The following is an 18372-nucleotide window of genomic DNA, read 5'->3' as shown; positions in this document are numbered from 1 at the left end:
ATCAACAATAATCAGGAAATCAAGACAAGTGCACGGCATCACCCTTCGTGCTTTAACACTCTCTCACAAGTAACATACACGGCATCACCCTTCGTGATTTACACTCTTCCTCACCATAGCAACAATCACAAAGCAATTTGGGTAAGAAAATCAATAACATCACAATAAAATCAATTAACAACAGGAAATCAGTAAATAAACGTAAAGAACACCATAACTCAATTATCAACAAGAATCAGAAAAATCAAGGACAAGTGCACGGCATCGCCCTTCGTGCTTTTACTCTCGTCCTCACCAAAGTATCAATATAGTCAGCACGACATCACCCTTCGTGCTATTACCTCACATAATCATGGCACGGAATGATCCTTCGTGCATTATCACTCATATAAAGGCACGGAATGGTACATCGTGCGGCACGACATCACCCTTCGTGTATTAACACTCTCTCACAAAATATCATGCATGGCATCACCCTTCGTGCTTTAAAACTCTCTCACCAAAATAATGCACAACATCACCCTTCGTGCTTTAACACTCTTCCTCACCCAAACAACAATCACAAATAATGAGGTCAAGGAAATAAATGAAAATCACAATAAAATCACAAGGAAAATCCCGGCAAGGGAACAATACCAAAAGCAACAACATCCCGGTAAGGGAGACAACATTAAAAGCAACAACATCCTGGCAAGGGAGACAATATCATAATCCTCTTCTGTTTTTCACATTTACTTCACAACTCAATTTAAAACTTAAGCCAACGCTCTACAATGCTCAATTACCAATGATACTTTCACAATTCATTTCACAACTTGAGCCAACGCTCTACAATGCTCAATTACCAATGATAGTTTCACAAATCATTTGACAACTTGAGCCAACACTCTTAAATGTTCAATTACCAAATTTACTTCCACAAGCCTTGTTCAACAATAGAAATATCACATAAGGCATGTACAATGCAAACAGAGTCACATTAATCACAGTATAAGACTCACGAACATGCTTGACACCAACGTATAGATACTCGTCACCATGCCTATATGTCGTACTCAACAATTAGCACATAGCAAATAGGACACGACTCCTAATCCCTCAAGCTAAGGTTAGACCAAACCCTTACCTCGATGCCACGAATACAATTCAAGCCTCAACTACTGCTTTACCTCTTGTTTCTACCACCAATTCGCTTGTATCTAGCCACAAGTTACTTAACTATCTCAATAAATGCTAAATGAATCAATTCTAATGCATGAAAATAGATTTTCTAAAGCTTTTCCTAAAAAGTCAAAAATCAACCCCGGGCCCGCTTGGTCGAAACCCGAAATTCGGACCAAAATCCGATTAACCATTCACCCCCGAGCCCGGATATATAATTGGTTTTGGAATCCGACCTCAATTTGAGGTCTAAATCCCCAAATTTCAATAATCTTAGGTTTTACCCAAAATTCCCAATTCCACCATGAAAACCCTAGATTCTAGGATGAAATCTTGTAAAAAAAATTTAAGAAGTGAAAGAAATGAGTTTAAAATCACTTACTTATGTTTTGTGGAAAGAAAGAGTGCTTGAAAAATTTCCCTTTATGTTTTAGGTTTCTGAAAATGGTAAAATAACTGAAAAGTCCCGTTTATATACTCCTCTCAGACCCTCACCGCAGACCACATAAAAAGGGGTTGCGGCCGCGGAGCTCCACCACGGACCGCAAAATATCGAGCGCGGCCGCGGAGGCTTGGCCTTGCTCTTCCGCGGACCTCATAAATCCCACCGCGGTCGCGAGAAAGTTCTGCGGATCGCGAAGTCAGGTTCAGAGTCCTGCAACTCCTCTAAACCTGCAACAACTATTTTTCTAAGTCTAAATCCACTCCGTGGCCTATCCAAAACCGAGCCCTCGGGGCTCCAAACCAAGCATGCACGCTAGTCCAAAAACATCATACGGACTTGCTTGTGTGATCAAATTATCAAAATAACATCAACCCCTATGAATTAAGCCTCAAATTCATGAAATCACTTATGAACATCAAAAATTCTAATTTTCTCAAATAAGGTCCGATTTTTACTAAACGGACTCTGATTCTTACCAAACTTCATAGATTTCACTAATTTATTATTTCAAACTTGTACCGGGCTCCGGAACCAAAATACGGGCCCGATACCATTAATTTCATCATCTTTCATTTTCTCAAAAACTCTCATATTTTCCAGAAAAACAATTTTCTTCAAAAATTCATTTCTCGGGCTTGGGACCTCGAATTTCACTTTCGGGCATACGCCCAAGTCTCATATTTTTCTATGGACCCTCCGGAACCGTCGAATCACGGTCCGGGTCCGTTTACCTAAAATGTTGACCAAAGTCCACTCAAATTCATTTTTAAATCAAAACTCATCATTTTTCACAGATTTTCACATAGGGGATTTCCGGATACGCGCCCGGACTGCGCATGCAAATCGAGGTGAGATGGAAAGGAGGTTTTACGGCCTCGGGATGCAGAATTTATTTCTAAAACAAGTGATGACCTTTTGGGTCATCACATGAAACTAGTCAAATATTGTGTAAATTAATCAATACATGTTCACAAGTTCATAATTTAACTATTAGAATAATTACCAAACCTCAATTGGAAGATTCCTAAAATTCCCCCCCCTCCTCGGCCCTGTCCGAATTCCGAAAATTTTCGAAGATAAATGTTACCCATAACCTCACGAACTCAAATATATAATTTTCACCCCATTCCATAATCATTTTCGTGGTTATATCCCATTTTTAGAAAAACCTAGGATTTTTCAACTAAACCCATATTTGTCACAATTTTACATGTTAAATTTACCCATAATCTATTTATTAAACTTACATTATGTAGGAAGTACTTACCTTCAATAGCTAGGTTGAAATCCTCCTCTTTAAAGCTTCAAAATCGCCCAAGAGTGTAATAAATGAACTCAAAACAACCTAAGTCCCGTTTTAAAAGATGTTCTGCCCAACTACCCCTTCTTGGCAAACGCGGAAAGGGCCTTGCGTCGCGAAGGCAAACGGCCCAGGCCAAGAAAATTTGGCCATCGCGAACGCGACCAGGGCCTCGCGAATGTGGAGGCTTACCTATCGTGCCCTACGCGAACTCGAGGGCACCTTCGCGAACGCGAAGACCAACGGTGCCACCCGCATCCAGCTCGCCTTACCCTACGCAAACTTTCACGACCCAAAATCTATTAATGGTCGTGATGGCGCCTAACACCGCTGTCGGGCAAGCTAGCAATAATTGATTAACTCGATTATTCATTTTAGTATTTTGAAATCATAATTTTCCTTCAATTAAATAATCAGAAATAAAATTTACAGAGTAAATGATAATATTTTTCCCAACTACAATACTGAACAACTCATAAGTACCCCCAAAATCCGGTGTAACAAGTGCATGAGCCTCAGCTAGGAAGTAAAATAAAATACTGCATCTGTTCGGAATACAAAGTATAAAGGAAAAATATAAATAACTCTGAAGGAGACTCTGCGTGCTGCAGACTCGTAACATAGGATGCAGCTCACCTAAGTCCCCGTAATAACCACGTCTCTGCACTCACAAGGCCACTAGACATATATGAACCTGCACAAAATGTGCAACAAGTGTAGTATGAGTACGTAAATCAACGCGTACCCAGTAAGTATCCAGTCTAACCTCGAAGAAGTAGTGACGAGGGGTCGAAACCGGCACTTACTATGGGCTAACAATAAAAATGCCGATATTATACTTAAGCATAAAATACATAACATAGCTGAAAATTCAATAACCGGAAATAATCAACAATCCTTTTTACTAATTGAAACTCCCAAATTCTTTTTCATCATTTAACAATTTATATCTCAAACCAATAAAGCAAATATCCATTATTATTAGTTCCAAAGAATTATCATGTGCAAGTCATGTCGAGGTTGTACGGCCCGATCCAACATATAAATATAAACTGTGCATTATCGTAGATGCATCTATTTAACCTGTCCAGGCGATCGACCCACTCCCATGAGAGAAGCGGAAATTTACCCAGCTCGCGGAATATATTTGCGAAACGGTTGAACATAGATTTCTCAAATTATTATAATATTCCTTAATTCTTTTCAAAAATATGAAATTCAAATGAAAGCTTTTAAAATCTCAATTTTCTCAATTTTGACTCTTTTCAAGGCAATTTAATAAGCAATCGAATATCGATATGAACAAGGCATGGTGTAAACCTAAAACTACCCAGACATAGGCATAACTAGTAGCTACGTACGGACTCTCGTCACCTCGTGCGTACGTACCCTCCCCCCCCAGATAAGACCTCACACGAATTCAATTCACCTATGGGGTTAATTCCCTCTTAAAAGGTTAGAAAAGAGACTTACATCGCTTCAAAGTTCCATAGCCGGCTCCCAAGCCTTTCAAACAACTCAAACCAATGCCCAACGCTCTAAAACTAGTCAATAAATGTGCAAATCCATAAATATATACTCTAATACTCGTTATAATCCTATTTACAATAATTTCCAACTCCATTCGAAAAGTCGATAAAATCACCCTCGGGCCCACGTGCCCGGATCCCAAAAATTTTTGAAGACAAACTTTACCCATAACACCACGAACTCAATATGATTTATTCCAAATTCCATGTCCAATTTTGTGGTCAAAACCCAAAAATATAAGTTTCTAAGTTTTTCTTCAAAACCCCAAATTTTCACTAATTTTCCATGTTATAATCTAGATGTAATCTAAGTATTTAACTTGCAATAGGTGGGAATCACTTACCTTGACATAGATGATGAAGATGGAGCTCCAAAATCGCCTCTAGGTCGGCTCCCATGAAGAAAATGAGATGAAATGAGCCAAACCCGTTTTTCAAACTTATACACTTCCCAGACGATCCTTCTTCCCGATCGCATTTAATTTAAGGAGATAATACACCATTTTCAGTTACAAATATGGGTACGTTATTGTATCTCTTCTTAACATAATCAACAATCTCTTCCATGCCTTGCGGAACAACGTAAACTCCAAGCATTCCCATCTGAAAAATCTGCTCTTATATTTTTAATGTGCGCTATTATATATCACTGAATGTCATCGAACTAATTCTATATTTCATAAAAGTCACTTATCTATTATTTATCACTTAAAAGTCACTTAACTTTACATTAATAACTTAAAAATCATTCTGCTTCAAAACCTACAAAATATCCAATAAAAAATATGACATGACATTAAATTTAATTAAAAAGCCTAACAATAATGCCACATAAGCTTAAATAGATCATATCTAAGTTAGACCCATTTCTTCCTCAGCCCGATTTGACCTATAACCAAAATGGGTTATTAATATTTTGACCATTTGATTTTGTGGTTACTTTGTAGAAAAAGAAGTCTAAGAAATTTAAGAAAAATTAGGTCTTTTGAATTTAACTGTAGGTTTTGGTTGTACATTTACGGTCAATGACACAATATGTTGTTTCTTTCTCTTGTCCAAACTATCACTATGGATTGTCTACGATTGCAGTGTGTATTGATAACTTCCACTATGCAATTTCATTGTGGGTGTTTTATACTGAGCTTTTTATCTGTTAGTATTGCTTAATAAGCAGCATTTTATCTTTAATGGAATAGTAATTTGTGAAAATTGTTTCTTATTAGCTTGTTTTTCTTAGTGGTACATTTATATGTTATTTGAGATTGATATGGTAGTATTTTAACTTCATGAAAAATTATAAAATGATTTGAAGGATGCAAAAACTAGTTATGTGCTAGTTCTGTTCATATTTTTAATGAAATTATATGTGGTGGCATTAAGGTTATTACGTAACAAATAAAGTAAGATATTTTTAGCACAAAATAATTGTTCTTGTCTTTTCCTTCAAATGGTCAAAATACTAATAACCCATTTGGGTTATGGGTCAATACGAATTGTGGATGAAATAGGTCTAAATTGGGTATGGTCTATCTAAGCTTATGTGGCACTATAATTAAATTCAATGCCATGTCATATTTTTATAGGATATTTAATAGGTTTTGAACTAAAATGACTTTTAAATTACAAAGGTAAAGTTGAGTGACTTTTAAGTGATGAAAAATAGATAAGTGACTTTTGTGAAATAAATGATAAGTTGGATGACCATCATTGAAATTAACCCCATATCATACTAAGAATAGACATCACAGAGAATTCTTAAGTGACAGGGCCAAGAACAAGTACGGTCACAACCATGATAAAGAAGAATGCACTAAAGCAGGGGAAGATACCCGCGCTAGATGATCAACATGATCTTTGGGGGGAACGAGATCAACGGGATCACCTTCTCGACATCATAAAAGATGAAGGTATCAGTAACCCATAGCAAGAGACTCCGAGAAGCCGCTGAATATGACATCACTTTCACGGAGGAGGACGTAGACAGACTGTTGCCACTGCACAACGACGCATTGGTAATTTCTTTAAATGTATTAAACTTTAATATCAAAGGCATACTAGTGGATCCAGGAAGGTTGGCCAATTTTATACAATGGAGGCTACTGGAACAAGCAAAACTCACCGGAAGCATCATTCCGGCTACAAAACTCCTCGCCGGATTCAACCTCGCAAGCGTGATAACCCAATGGGAGATCTGGCTGCCCACAAATGCTGAAGGAGTGATGAAGATGGCTCTTTTTGAAGTGGTGGATGGTGATATGCTATATAATATTATTTTGGGAAGACCACAGTTGCACGAGATGAGAGTTGTACCATCAACGTATAATCAGTTGCTGAAATTCCAAACGCCCGAAGGAATCAAACAAATAAAGGCCGACCAACCGGCGGTAAGGGAGATGAATGCAATTTTGTTCTCCAGTACTAAAGTGAAGGAGCACGCGGCATATCAACTACAGGAAGTGGTGCCCGCTACCGAATCAAATGAAGTTAGCCAGGGGAAGAAGCACCAAAATCTTATCAGGTGCCGAGATATTTCTAGTTACCAGAAGAGACAGATGCAAAAAAATCCATACCGGAAGAGCTCAAACAAGTTGCATTGTTTGAAAGTTCTTATAAAGAAAATTCCACTTGGGGACATGACTGCACTGGATTTATTGAGTTGCTTAAATATAATGCTGATTGTTTTACTTAGTTGCCTGTAGACATGACAAGTTCCCAACGGAAGTGGCCGTACGCAAGCTAAGCTTGGATCTCGAAATCCCTCCGGTAAGACAAAAGAAACGCCCTATTGTGGAGGCCAGGAATAAATTTGTCAAAGAATAGGTAACTCGCCTACTTGACATCGACTCGGTCTAAGAAGTAAAGTATCCAGACTGGCTAGCTAATATACTAGTAGTTCCTAAGAAGAACAATAAATTTTGCATGTGTGTAGAGTATAAGGACTTAATAGGGCATGCCCAAAAGACTCGTTCATATTTCCAAACATCGATCAATGATTGATGCGATGCCGGGCACGAGTTAATGAGTTTCCTCGATGCTTATTCCGAGAACAACCAAATTAAGATAAACTCGGAGGATCAGGAAAAGACTTTGTTCATAATGAAATTTGGCACATATGGCTATAATATGATGCCCTTCGGGCTAAATAATGCCAGAGCCACTTATCAACGGCTCGTAAACAAGATGTTCGAAAAACAGATAGGAAAAGCTATGGAAGTTTATATAGACGATTTGCTCGATAAGTCTTTGAACGTGGGTGATCATCTTAAGCATTTGCAAGAAACTTTTGACATTCTAAGGAAGCATAACATGAAGCTTAACCCTAAGAAGTGCGCGTTCGGGGTTAGCTTTGGCAAATTCTTAGGATTCCTAGTATCGCAAAGGGGAATTGAGGTAAAACCCGATAAGATCAAAGCCATCGATGACATCCCGGACCAGCTGTGAAGTGTGAAAGAAGTTTAAAGACTTACAAGGAGATTGGCCGCTTTGAGCAGGTTTATTTTCGGTCATCAGAGAAATTCTACCATTTCTTCGCACAACTCAAAAGAAAAACAATTTCGAATGGATCTTGGAATGCCAGCAGGCTTTGAGAGATTTGAAAAGGTACCTGTCAAGCCCTTTGTTACTTTCTAAACGAAGGAAGGTGAAACACTGTTAGTCTGCCTCGCAGTCTCAGAAGTAGCGATAAGTGCAGTTTTAGTCCAAGCTTGGCATAGTATTAACCACGCCTTCGGGAGAAACCCTAAGTCAAGCCATCAGAACAGTTCTTTTAACTAATAATGAAGAATAGCATGAGGCTTTGATTGCAGGACTCAAACTGGCACGAGGACTAGATTTTGGGGTCATAGAAGTCAAATACGACTCCTAGTTGGTGGTAAATCAGGTCTACAGGATCTTCGAAACCAAAGATGAGCGCATGCAACAGTACGTAGTGAAGGTCCAACATCTGCTGGCTCGATTTTGGGAGTGGTAAATTACTCATATCCTGAGGGAAGAGAATGCAGAAGCGGATCCACTGGCTAACCTCGGTTCATCAATGGAAATGAAGGGATCAAATTCTGAGATGGTAGTGAAACTCATGCACTCGGTCCTAGACGCGGGTAGCTACTATGAGGTAAATACAACTAATTTGGTCTGGGACTGGAAGAATGAGATCATCGATTATCTCGAGCATGGGAAGTTTCCCGAAGACTCCAAGGCATCCCGGGCGCTGCGCGCCAAAGCAGCATGATATAGCTTCAAAGGAGGTCAACTGTACAGAAAGTCTATCCAAGGCCTGCTGGCCCGATGCTTGGGGGCATCCAAAAATAATTATGTTATGCGAGAAGTGCATGAAGGGATATGTGGAAACCATTCGGGCACATATTCCTTAATTCTAAAACTAGTAAGGGCATGATATTATTAGAGCCCCGAATGGAACAAGACACTAAATCTTTTGTGCAAAACTAAGATAAGTGCCAATGCTACGCACTGCTGGTTCATCAACCGAAAGAAGCATTACACTCAGTTCTGTCTTCGTGGCAGTTCATGAAGTGTGTAATGGACATCGTCGGACCGCTGCCACCGGCCCCTGTTAAGGTAAGGTTTCTTTTAATTTTGAATAACTATTTTTCTAAGTGGGTTGAAGTAGCTACTTATCAGAAGATCGGCGAATGTGAAGTGGTGGATTTCTCGTGGGAGAACATAATCTACAGGTTTGGAATACCAAAAGAGATAACATGCGATAATGGGCCACAATTTATGGTGTGAAGATCATAATGTTCTTTGATGGTTTGAAAATAAAGAGAATCACATCTTCACCCTATCATCTGAGCGCAAATGGTCAAGCAGAATCAATGAAAAAATGATTACGTAAAATCTCAAGAAAAGGTTGGAAGCGGCTAAAGGTAAATGGCCAGAGGAACTACCTAGAGTGTTATGGCCGTACCGAACAACGACCAAATCAAGAACGGGAGAAACTCCTTCTTCCCTTGTGTACGGAGCAAAAGCCTTAATCCCGATGAAAGTAGGATAACCTACCTTAAGATATTTCTAGGCAAGCGAAAAGACGGACAACGATGCAATGTTGGTCAACTTGGAGTTACTCGATGAACACAGGAACTTGGCACATATCAAAAAGGTGGCCCAAAAGTAGAGAATGGAAAGATATTATAATCGAAGAGCCAACCTCCGTTATTTTAAAGTGGGAGACTTGGTTCTATGGTAAGTCACTCAAAACACCCGGGAACGCAACTTAGAGAAGCTAGGTCCAACCTGGGAAGGCCCCTATTGGGTTTCAACTGTCATCAGGAAAGGTTCATACGAGCTTGAGAATCAGGATGGAGAAAAGTTGCCAAAAAACTGGAATGTAGTAAACCTCAAAAGATATTATTGCTGACAAACATAGCATGTATTAAAAGTATGTGCTGCACTCTCTTTTCTTTCGTCTAGTTTTTGTCCTAATTGGGTTTTTCGGCAAGCTTTTTAACGAGGCAGCAACAAAAAGCATACTACGAAGAAAGTTTCAGCAGCAGCACTAAGACCTTCTAATAACAAGGCACATGAGCGTAGAGTCACGTGGACGATTTGTTAATCTTTCACTCGATAGCAAAATTCCTACTGGAAAGTTAAGTTTTCTATCGAACAAAGGTTACCTGACCATTCACAAGTGCAAACCACTAGAGGTTTATTAGATAGTCTTTTGCTTGATAGCATAAACTCCTAAGGGGAAGGAAAGTGTGTTACCAAGTTGAAGATTGTCTAGCAATTCATTAGTGGGGTCCTCAAAGGTGCAAAACTTCCAGTTTTCTAATTCACCTTCTTCACATTCAAACACTTGGGGGGGAGGGGGGGGGATGAAATGAGCATACGGCAACAATGACTGCCACGTCGACCAGAAAACGAAAACCAGAAACATAATTGTATCATCAGGATCGGGGACTGTGCGACCAGTCCGTAGAAACAAGTTGTACAAGTTAGCCACAAGTAATGGCAATTTCTTTTTAGCATAATGAATTCTTATGTACTTTTTGAGAATGGAAGGAATAAAGCGAAGTCCTTTTGTTTCTATCTTGTTTCTTATCTGAATGATGAATTGACTTTGTCATTTAAATGTTATACAAGTACTTCAAATGCTAGTGCCGTAATGAACAGGAGACGTGCTCTTCAAGAGCACCGTAAACATAAGAGAGCCCTCTCTTATGAAAGACCTCACATTAAAGGGTTGATTTTGGAAGAACTTATGCCCGGAATCAAAAAGTCTTTGGGAAAAAATATACCCGATAGCACAAAAAGACGCAAAAAGCAAACTTGCGCAAATACTTACCAAAATCCTCGCGTTAAAGGATTGATTTCGGACGAGTTTGTGCCCAAAATTCAAATGCTTTTTGGGGAAAAATACAACCAAAGCATTGCACAAAAAGACATGAAAATTAAAATTTTCACAAAACACTTAAGCAAAAAAGAATGCAAAGGTTAAAACTTGCATAAATGTTCAAACGAAAAAACATAGAGAGACTCATTCTATACTTGATAAAAAGATTTGTTTATTTATAAATATGCCAAAATGGCATAGGTACAAAAGTCAGAAAAAGAAAGGAAAAGCTAAACTGTTGCATCTCTAGAACCCGGAGGAAGAGAAGCGTCTGCACCCCCCCGGGAAAGTGGATAGATCTGTTGCCGGTTCAATATGTTGGCCTTCATCATTTTAGCCCTCAACATCATCACCTTTCGGTTCCTCTTCAGTTCCAGAGAACTCAGAACCAGAAGCAAAAGAACCAGAAGCATCAGGCTTTACCGGGTGACCCCTTTTAGGTGCTGAATCAAGCTCACGGGCCTTAGCGATTTCGGCATAAAAGTCAAACATACCCGTTTTGGCTTCTTCCAAGGATTTTCTCCTCATGCTGTACATAACATAAGTTTTCTCAACAACGAGGGAAGCCGCTCAGCGCTTAAGTTCTTCTTTGAGTTGGGTTAGCTTGGCAGAAAGGTTTTCCAGGAAGGATCTAACGGATCTGAGGCTAAAATCAAGGTCACGGACAGTTGAGCTAAAGAGCCTATTATGCTCAATAGTTTTCCTATACTTCTCCTCCAACTGGGCATGTTTCACCCTTGCAGTAGCAAGCTTTTCAGTTTTAGAGTTCAAGACTACCTCTAAATTGATCAATCTTTAAGCGGAGGCAGCCTCATGATCAAATGCAGTAAGAACAACATTACGAACTTCACCTCATTTGGCCTTAGCCTCTTAAAATTGAACCCTTACCGGGGCGATCTTATGGCTAAGGGTCTCCACTTCCCGCTCGCTTTGCTGCAAACGAGCCTCCAACACAACGGCCTCAGCAGCTCTAGTTTCCAATTGTGAGAGGCGAGCAAGGCTTGGTCCCGCTCGGCCAAAAATATATCCCGCTCGGAGTTAAGTTCCTCCTTTTCCCGAATCAACCTCTGAAGGCCCTCGGAAGCAAGAAAATTGGCCTTCGAGATAAGAAAGGCAAATTCAAAAGTAATACTAAATCGAAAATAGAAGAAATGACAAAGGAAAAGAAGAATATACCGGTGCGGCATTGTGCATGGCATTATTCAACAAGCATTCTCCCGAGAGAGACTATATCTTTTCCCAATCTTTTTCTGAAGCCAAAGGCTTTGGATAGTTAGCAAGTTCCACCGGCCGATATAGCAAATTGCATCCGGTGGAGACTGATAGAGTAACGTTTCTCCTCCCTTGCGGATATTCTAAGGGGGGCAGCATAATTTTGCCCCAAATTCCCATGAACCGGGACTAGGGAAAAGGAACATCTTTTTGTCGTGCAGATGCGGCCGGTGGAGATGATGTAGCAGTTGCTGGTGGAAGAGTTGGTGAAGAAGGTGATGAAGTTGATGGCGTTGAATGATGAGAAACACCTACGGTGAATGCAGTGCTGGTTGTTGGTAGATCATCAACCTAAGATGGCAGGGGCCCGGCATTCAGCCTCACGGTATCGGGCACAGCGATGGGGATCGGGCTAGGAGAGTTGGCATTTTCTACCATTTCAACCTCGCATCAAATAGCCGAGACATCGTCCTTAGTTGGTGTAACTAACTTAACAGGTTGATCATTTTGTTGAGATGATAAGGATCGTCGTCTTCTATGTAGAGAAGCTCCATCATCACTAGCTTTTCCATCATCATTAATCATCACAGTGTCTATGCCTCTATGGACAGCCCAGGCGGAGGGCTCGTCACCACGACTTCCGGAGAGGACACGAGGGTGGCATTCTTTGCCCTCTTATTCTTTCCCCCACTGCGGAGTAACTCTTTTTCTTTGGCTGCTTGTTCTCTGGCCAGGGACTCCGTGAATAAATACTTGTACCCGAAGCAGGATCGGAGACACCTGTTAGAGTAAGCGCCTCCTGAAGTAGCCTCGCCGCATCAATAGGATCAGCCAAAACATCCTCCTTGGGGACGAAAACTGAGCCCATGGGTAGACCTGAATTCAGCAAAAAGGGATAAAGGATCGATCAATTTCCTCACGTAAAAAGCAGAAACGAGATGAGTCTAAGTTACCATGAGTTTTGTCCTTCCACCCGTATTTAAGGGCCAGTTCTTTCCATGTGTGGGTTTCGGGCGTAGTGACGTCTAAGATTTTCTTCACCCATTGGTCCAAGCCTTCAACCCTAGGTGGAACCCATTGAGTTGCTGAAACAGGCGAAAGAAGGAGGATCAATATCGATATGGAAAAATTTCTAGTGAAAGAAATTTAAACAAGGAGCTTACGAGTGCGGTTCCATGATTCCAGAATGGATGATGCTGTTACCGGAATGATATCATTGGTGGCAACTGCAACGAACCATTCCACCAACCCGCGGTCATTGTCATCATCCATGCTATATAATAGAGCATGGTAGCCACGTTTGCTGAAACTTATCATTCCCCCACGGAAGATTTAGGGGGAATAGAGATTCATCACATAAGCTAAGGATAGCTACTCTCCCGTCTATTGGCATAAACGCAAAGACAAGCAATTATCCTCTACACAGAAGGACTACTTGTGCCAAACACACCTGTTAGCAGAGGCAGAACTCCGCAGTAACGGAGTCAATCTCTCTACTCAAAGAAAACGCTCCCAAAGTAAAGGGATATGTGTAAAAGTACGTAAAATCATCCTTGGGTAGGGTTACTCGCTCTGTTAGATCAGGAGCAATAATGTCCAAATCTTGGCAGCGGTAATCTCTCTTCACAGCAAAAATATTCGAAGGACGGATGGAAGAAGGGTATCTGCCAACGACCCACGTGCGAGCTTAGTAGAAGAAAACTTCTCTTCAGAATCCTTAGTGGTAACCAGGCTCTTTGAACAATGTTGCTCACCATAGGAGGAGCGACATCATCAGCTTTGCCCTTGTTCTTTGAAGAACTAGGTTTTCTTGAAGAGGAGGCCATTTTTTTAAAAAAGAGGAAAGGTTTTCTTTTTCTCAAAGAAGGAAGCTAAAGAAAGGTTAACGTTATAAGATGAGTTGAGTAAAGAGAGTCTTAGAAAATTTAGAGTGTTATGAAGTATAATGAAGTTGATGCGTTTAAGTGAAGGTATAGGTGGCTAACTTTGTGGCCGTAATTACCTCGATAACTGGCAAAAGTTATGCTGAATCGTGGGATGATGCGTGTTTGGGGAATTAAATACGGAAAGTCGTGCGTCTAATCAACTATTAGAAGCTTTTCAGAAGGAATCATAGTAATTCCCGCCAAAAATAGTATTTCTACCAACTTCCCGGTGACACAAAGTTAGGTCACCAAAAAGCAGGGGGACTATCTGTATAGGGTAAGATATGCTAAGCTAAGTAGTTGCACATGAAAGTAACACGTGGAGCCGGAGGCAGAAGATAGCCAACATCGAAGCTAGTTGTTCCATTTGTTACCAGAAAGAATGATGCTCATAAAGATACAATAAATGCCTGCCACCCGGCAGTATTTGATGGAGAATATTCTACAATATTTAATACATTGCCCGTTACAAAAGAATATGGTGTTCATGACTGTAACGACCCGGCCGGTCATTTTGAGCATTTGCACTTCACTCGCCAGTTCTCGGGCATGACTAGCCCCGTATGATGTATTATGACTTATGTATATCATTGATTTTGGTTTTCAGGTTAATCAGAACAGATATGGAAGAATGATTCTCAGCTTGAAGCTATAAATTTAAAAGGTTTGACCAAGTTTTGACTTTTAGTATTCGATCTTGGATTTGGATTTTTATGATTTGATTAGCTCCGTTAGGTAATTTTGGTCTTAGGAGCGTGATAGGAATGTAATTTGGAGGTCCGTGATAGACTTAGGATTGAATTGGCAAAATTGGAAATTTGGCATTTTTCGGTTGGCAGTGGAAATCTTGATATCAGGGTCAGAATGGAATTCCAGAAATCAGAGTAGGTCCGTTGTATCATTTGTGACGTGTGTGCAAAATTTTAGGTCATTCGCATGAGGTTTGATAGGTTTTTGCATCGTTTGCGGAATTCGGAAGTGTTGAAATCCTTAGGCTTGGATCCGAGGGTAATTTGGTATTTTGGTGTTGTTTTGAGTGTTCCGAAGGTTGGAATAAGTTTGAATGGTGATATGTGACTTCATATGTTTGGTTGAGGTCCCGAGGGCCTCGGGATGGATTCGGATGGTTGACGGATTTGTTTTTGAGGTTTGAGAGTTGATGAAATTTCTGGTGTGTTTCACTTGTCATAACCGCACCTACGGAGTGGGAAACGTAGGTGTGGCAACGCAAAAGCGGAGGATCAGCCGCAAAAGCAGCCATATCAGAGAAGGCAAGAGTCACAGGTGCGAACATCGTACCGCACCTGCGAGATCGCAGGAGCGAGAAGTTGACCGCAGAAGCGGGTCCTGGAATTTAAGTGAGGACCGCACCTGTGATGGATTATCCGCAGGTGCGGCGTCGCAGATGCGACTAGAGGACCACAGATGCGGAAGTGCTGGGCAGAAAGTATATAAGTTCCCCTTCATGAATTTCTGCCATTTCTTCACCAGTTTTGAACGAGTTGGAGCTTGGGAGCTGTGATTTCTATAGGGAATCAAGTGTTTTCAGTGAGGTAAGCTAATTGGGCCTTGTATCTTGTGTTTACAGGGATTATTCCATTGTCTAATCGTGATATTAGTGGGAAAATTAGGGAAGAAATTGGGAGATTAGGGATTGAAATTGGAGAGTTTAAATTGGGGATTTGAGGGGCCATTTGAGGTGCGATCTTGATGATTTTGGTATGTATGGACTCGTGAGAGGATAAGAATTCTAGTGTTGTGATTTTTATCGTATTTCGAGACGTGGGCCCGGGGGTTGGGTTTGGCCCATTTCGGGAATTTTCATTTAATTTGATAATTTTTCGCGTGGGCTTTGTTCCGTCTGCATGTATTGATGATGCGATACTGATTTTGAATAGATTCGGGATGATTTGAGGCCGAGTCGAGCGGCAAGGGGCATCACAGAGTAGATTTTCGTCCGGTTTGAGGTATGTAATGATTGTAAATCTAGTCCTGAGGGTATGAAACCCGGGAATTTCATGCTAATTTGATGAATAAAGTGATGCACATGCTAGGTGACGGGCATGTGGGCGTGCACCAGTAGGGATTGTGACTTGGTCCATCCCGTGGCAACTGTAGAGTTGCATATTTTGATAAATTCTATATGATATGTATGTGTTTTAGAAATGATTCTGTTAACTTGGGCTGAATGCCATGTTTGGGTCCTTGTGCCGTACTGTTTGGACCCTCAGGGGTATTTTACTACTATCCTCACACTGTTTTGATTCGAAAACATATCCTCAGTCATGATTTTTACCTGTTTATTGTTTGATTCAGTTTCATTGCTCTATTTTTAAATATATGATAGTTGTGTGGGCTAAGTTCCCTGGCTTTTCACTAAAATGCCGAGGGCCTAATGGTGAGGATTATATAATTACGGATCGAACTGCACGCCGCAATGATATATATATATATATACATATATATATATCGGGCTGCACGCCGCATCGATATACGGATCAGGCTGCACGCCGCAGCGATATTGGGTCGGACTGCACGCCGCAGCGATATAGCGCTTGGGCTGTAGGAGCCCCTCCGGAGTCTGCACACCCCCAATGAGCACAGTCGACTATATATTTATGGATCGGGCTGCACGCTGCATCGGTTATCATAAGGTACCTATTGAGCGTGAGTGCGAGCGCCGAATGATGAGAGTTGAGTCACGAGTGACTGAGAGACTTGCCCGAGTGGCTATATATATATGAGTGATACTTTGCCCGAGGGGCTTCTTTTTATGAAATTACTCTTTTCACTCTTCTTTTATACCGAGCCTCTATTGAACATGTTGAGCAAATGTTTTAAACAACTTTCATTGAAACTGGAATTTTTTTACGTGATGTTCGCAATTTATCTGCTGATTTGAACCTTGTTATTTCCACTGAGGTTTTTATGTTATGAGATGTATATGATTTTTGAATGCTCGTCACTGTAGTCAGTCTTTATTTACCTTTATTACTTACTGAGTTAGCGTACTCACATTACTCCCTGCACCTTGTGTGTAGATTCAGGTATTTCTGAACCTGGTAGCGGTGTTGATTACTTAGTGGCAGAATCATCGGAGTTAGCAAGGTAGCTGCCTGGCGATCACAGCCCTGCTTTCCTCCTTCCTTATTCTCCCTTAGTTGTATTCAGTGATTTTCCCGGCCATGTTGGTCTTGATGTTGTCAAACGGTTGTAGTAGATGCTCATGACTAGTGACACCCCGATGTCGGGCTTTCTTTCAGCACTGTTGTCTTTGTTTTAAACACTTCATAAAGGTTTATTGTTAAATAGCTTTGATTTTTATCCTAAGAATGAAAATATTGATTGGCTTTGGGATTGTGTCGGCTGGCCTAGTTCCATGATAGGCGCCATCACGACCGGGTTGGTTTTGAGGTTGTGACAAGTTGGTATCTGAGCCTAGGTTACATAGGTCTCACGAGTCATGAGCAGGTTTAGTAGAGTCTCGCGGATCGGTACGGAGACGTTTGTACTTATCTTCGAGAGGCTGCGAAACCCTTAGGAATAATCTCATATTCTTTAATTTTTATCGTGCGAGTCCATTTATTCAGCCAAAAGCGTAACTCTTTGAATTCCTTTTATGTATTCAAATGCGCACGTGAGGGCTCGGTATCAGTTGTGCATCGACGACTTGTGGTTTCCATGGGTGAGATACGAGATGTGATTTTAGCATGTTGATAATGGGCAAGTCTGGAGGACTTGAGGCCGGGTTTGGTCTACGGCTTGAGTGCTGAGATTTTGAATGTATGAGCATGAGCATTTTGGACTTATATGTCCGTTTGTGTCCTTATTGGTGGGATTTTTTGACTGGCTGACTATGTGGTGAGTGTGATTTGACGGTGAGATGTGTTCATATTGGTTGACTGTGATAAAAAGAATTGGCTGGAGATGTAGCACGAACTATTGAGTGTTTGACTTCTGTCTTAAGTTGGCATATGGCCTCGAGTTGTGAGTGTATTGAAGGACCTCTCATGTAGTTTAGTTGAGGAGTGAAGTGGACCTTCCTGTTGTGTTATGAGTTCCTAGTGATGTCTTTTGGGCTGACTAATGCCCCAGCAGCGTTCATGTATTTGATTAATAGTGGATTTCAGCCATATTTGGATTCCTTCGTTATTGTGTTCATTAATGACATCCTTGTGCACTCTCGTAGCCAGGAGGAGCATGCTCAGCATTTGAAAGTTGTATCACAGAGATTGAGGGAGGTGAAGCTTTATGAAATGTTCTCCAAGTGTGAATTTTGGCTCAGTTCAGTATCATTCTTGGGGCACGTGGTGTCAAGTGAGGGTATCCAGGTGGTCAGACGAGTGCGGAGAAAAGCTTTCAGAAGCTCAAGATTTGCTTTGACCATAGCTCCAGTGTTAGTTCTGCCATCAGATTCTGGTTCTTATACTATGTATTGTGATGCCTTGAGG

The sequence above is a fragment of the Nicotiana attenuata genome, unplaced genomic scaffold (genome assembly GCF_001879085.1).
Source record: "Nicotiana attenuata strain UT unplaced genomic scaffold, NIATTr2, whole genome shotgun sequence".
Classification (NCBI taxonomy): Eukaryota; Viridiplantae; Streptophyta; class Magnoliopsida; order Solanales; family Solanaceae; genus Nicotiana; species Nicotiana attenuata.
The sequence above is the reverse complement of the archived record's forward strand: the minus strand, read 5'-3'. Positions refer to the sequence as shown.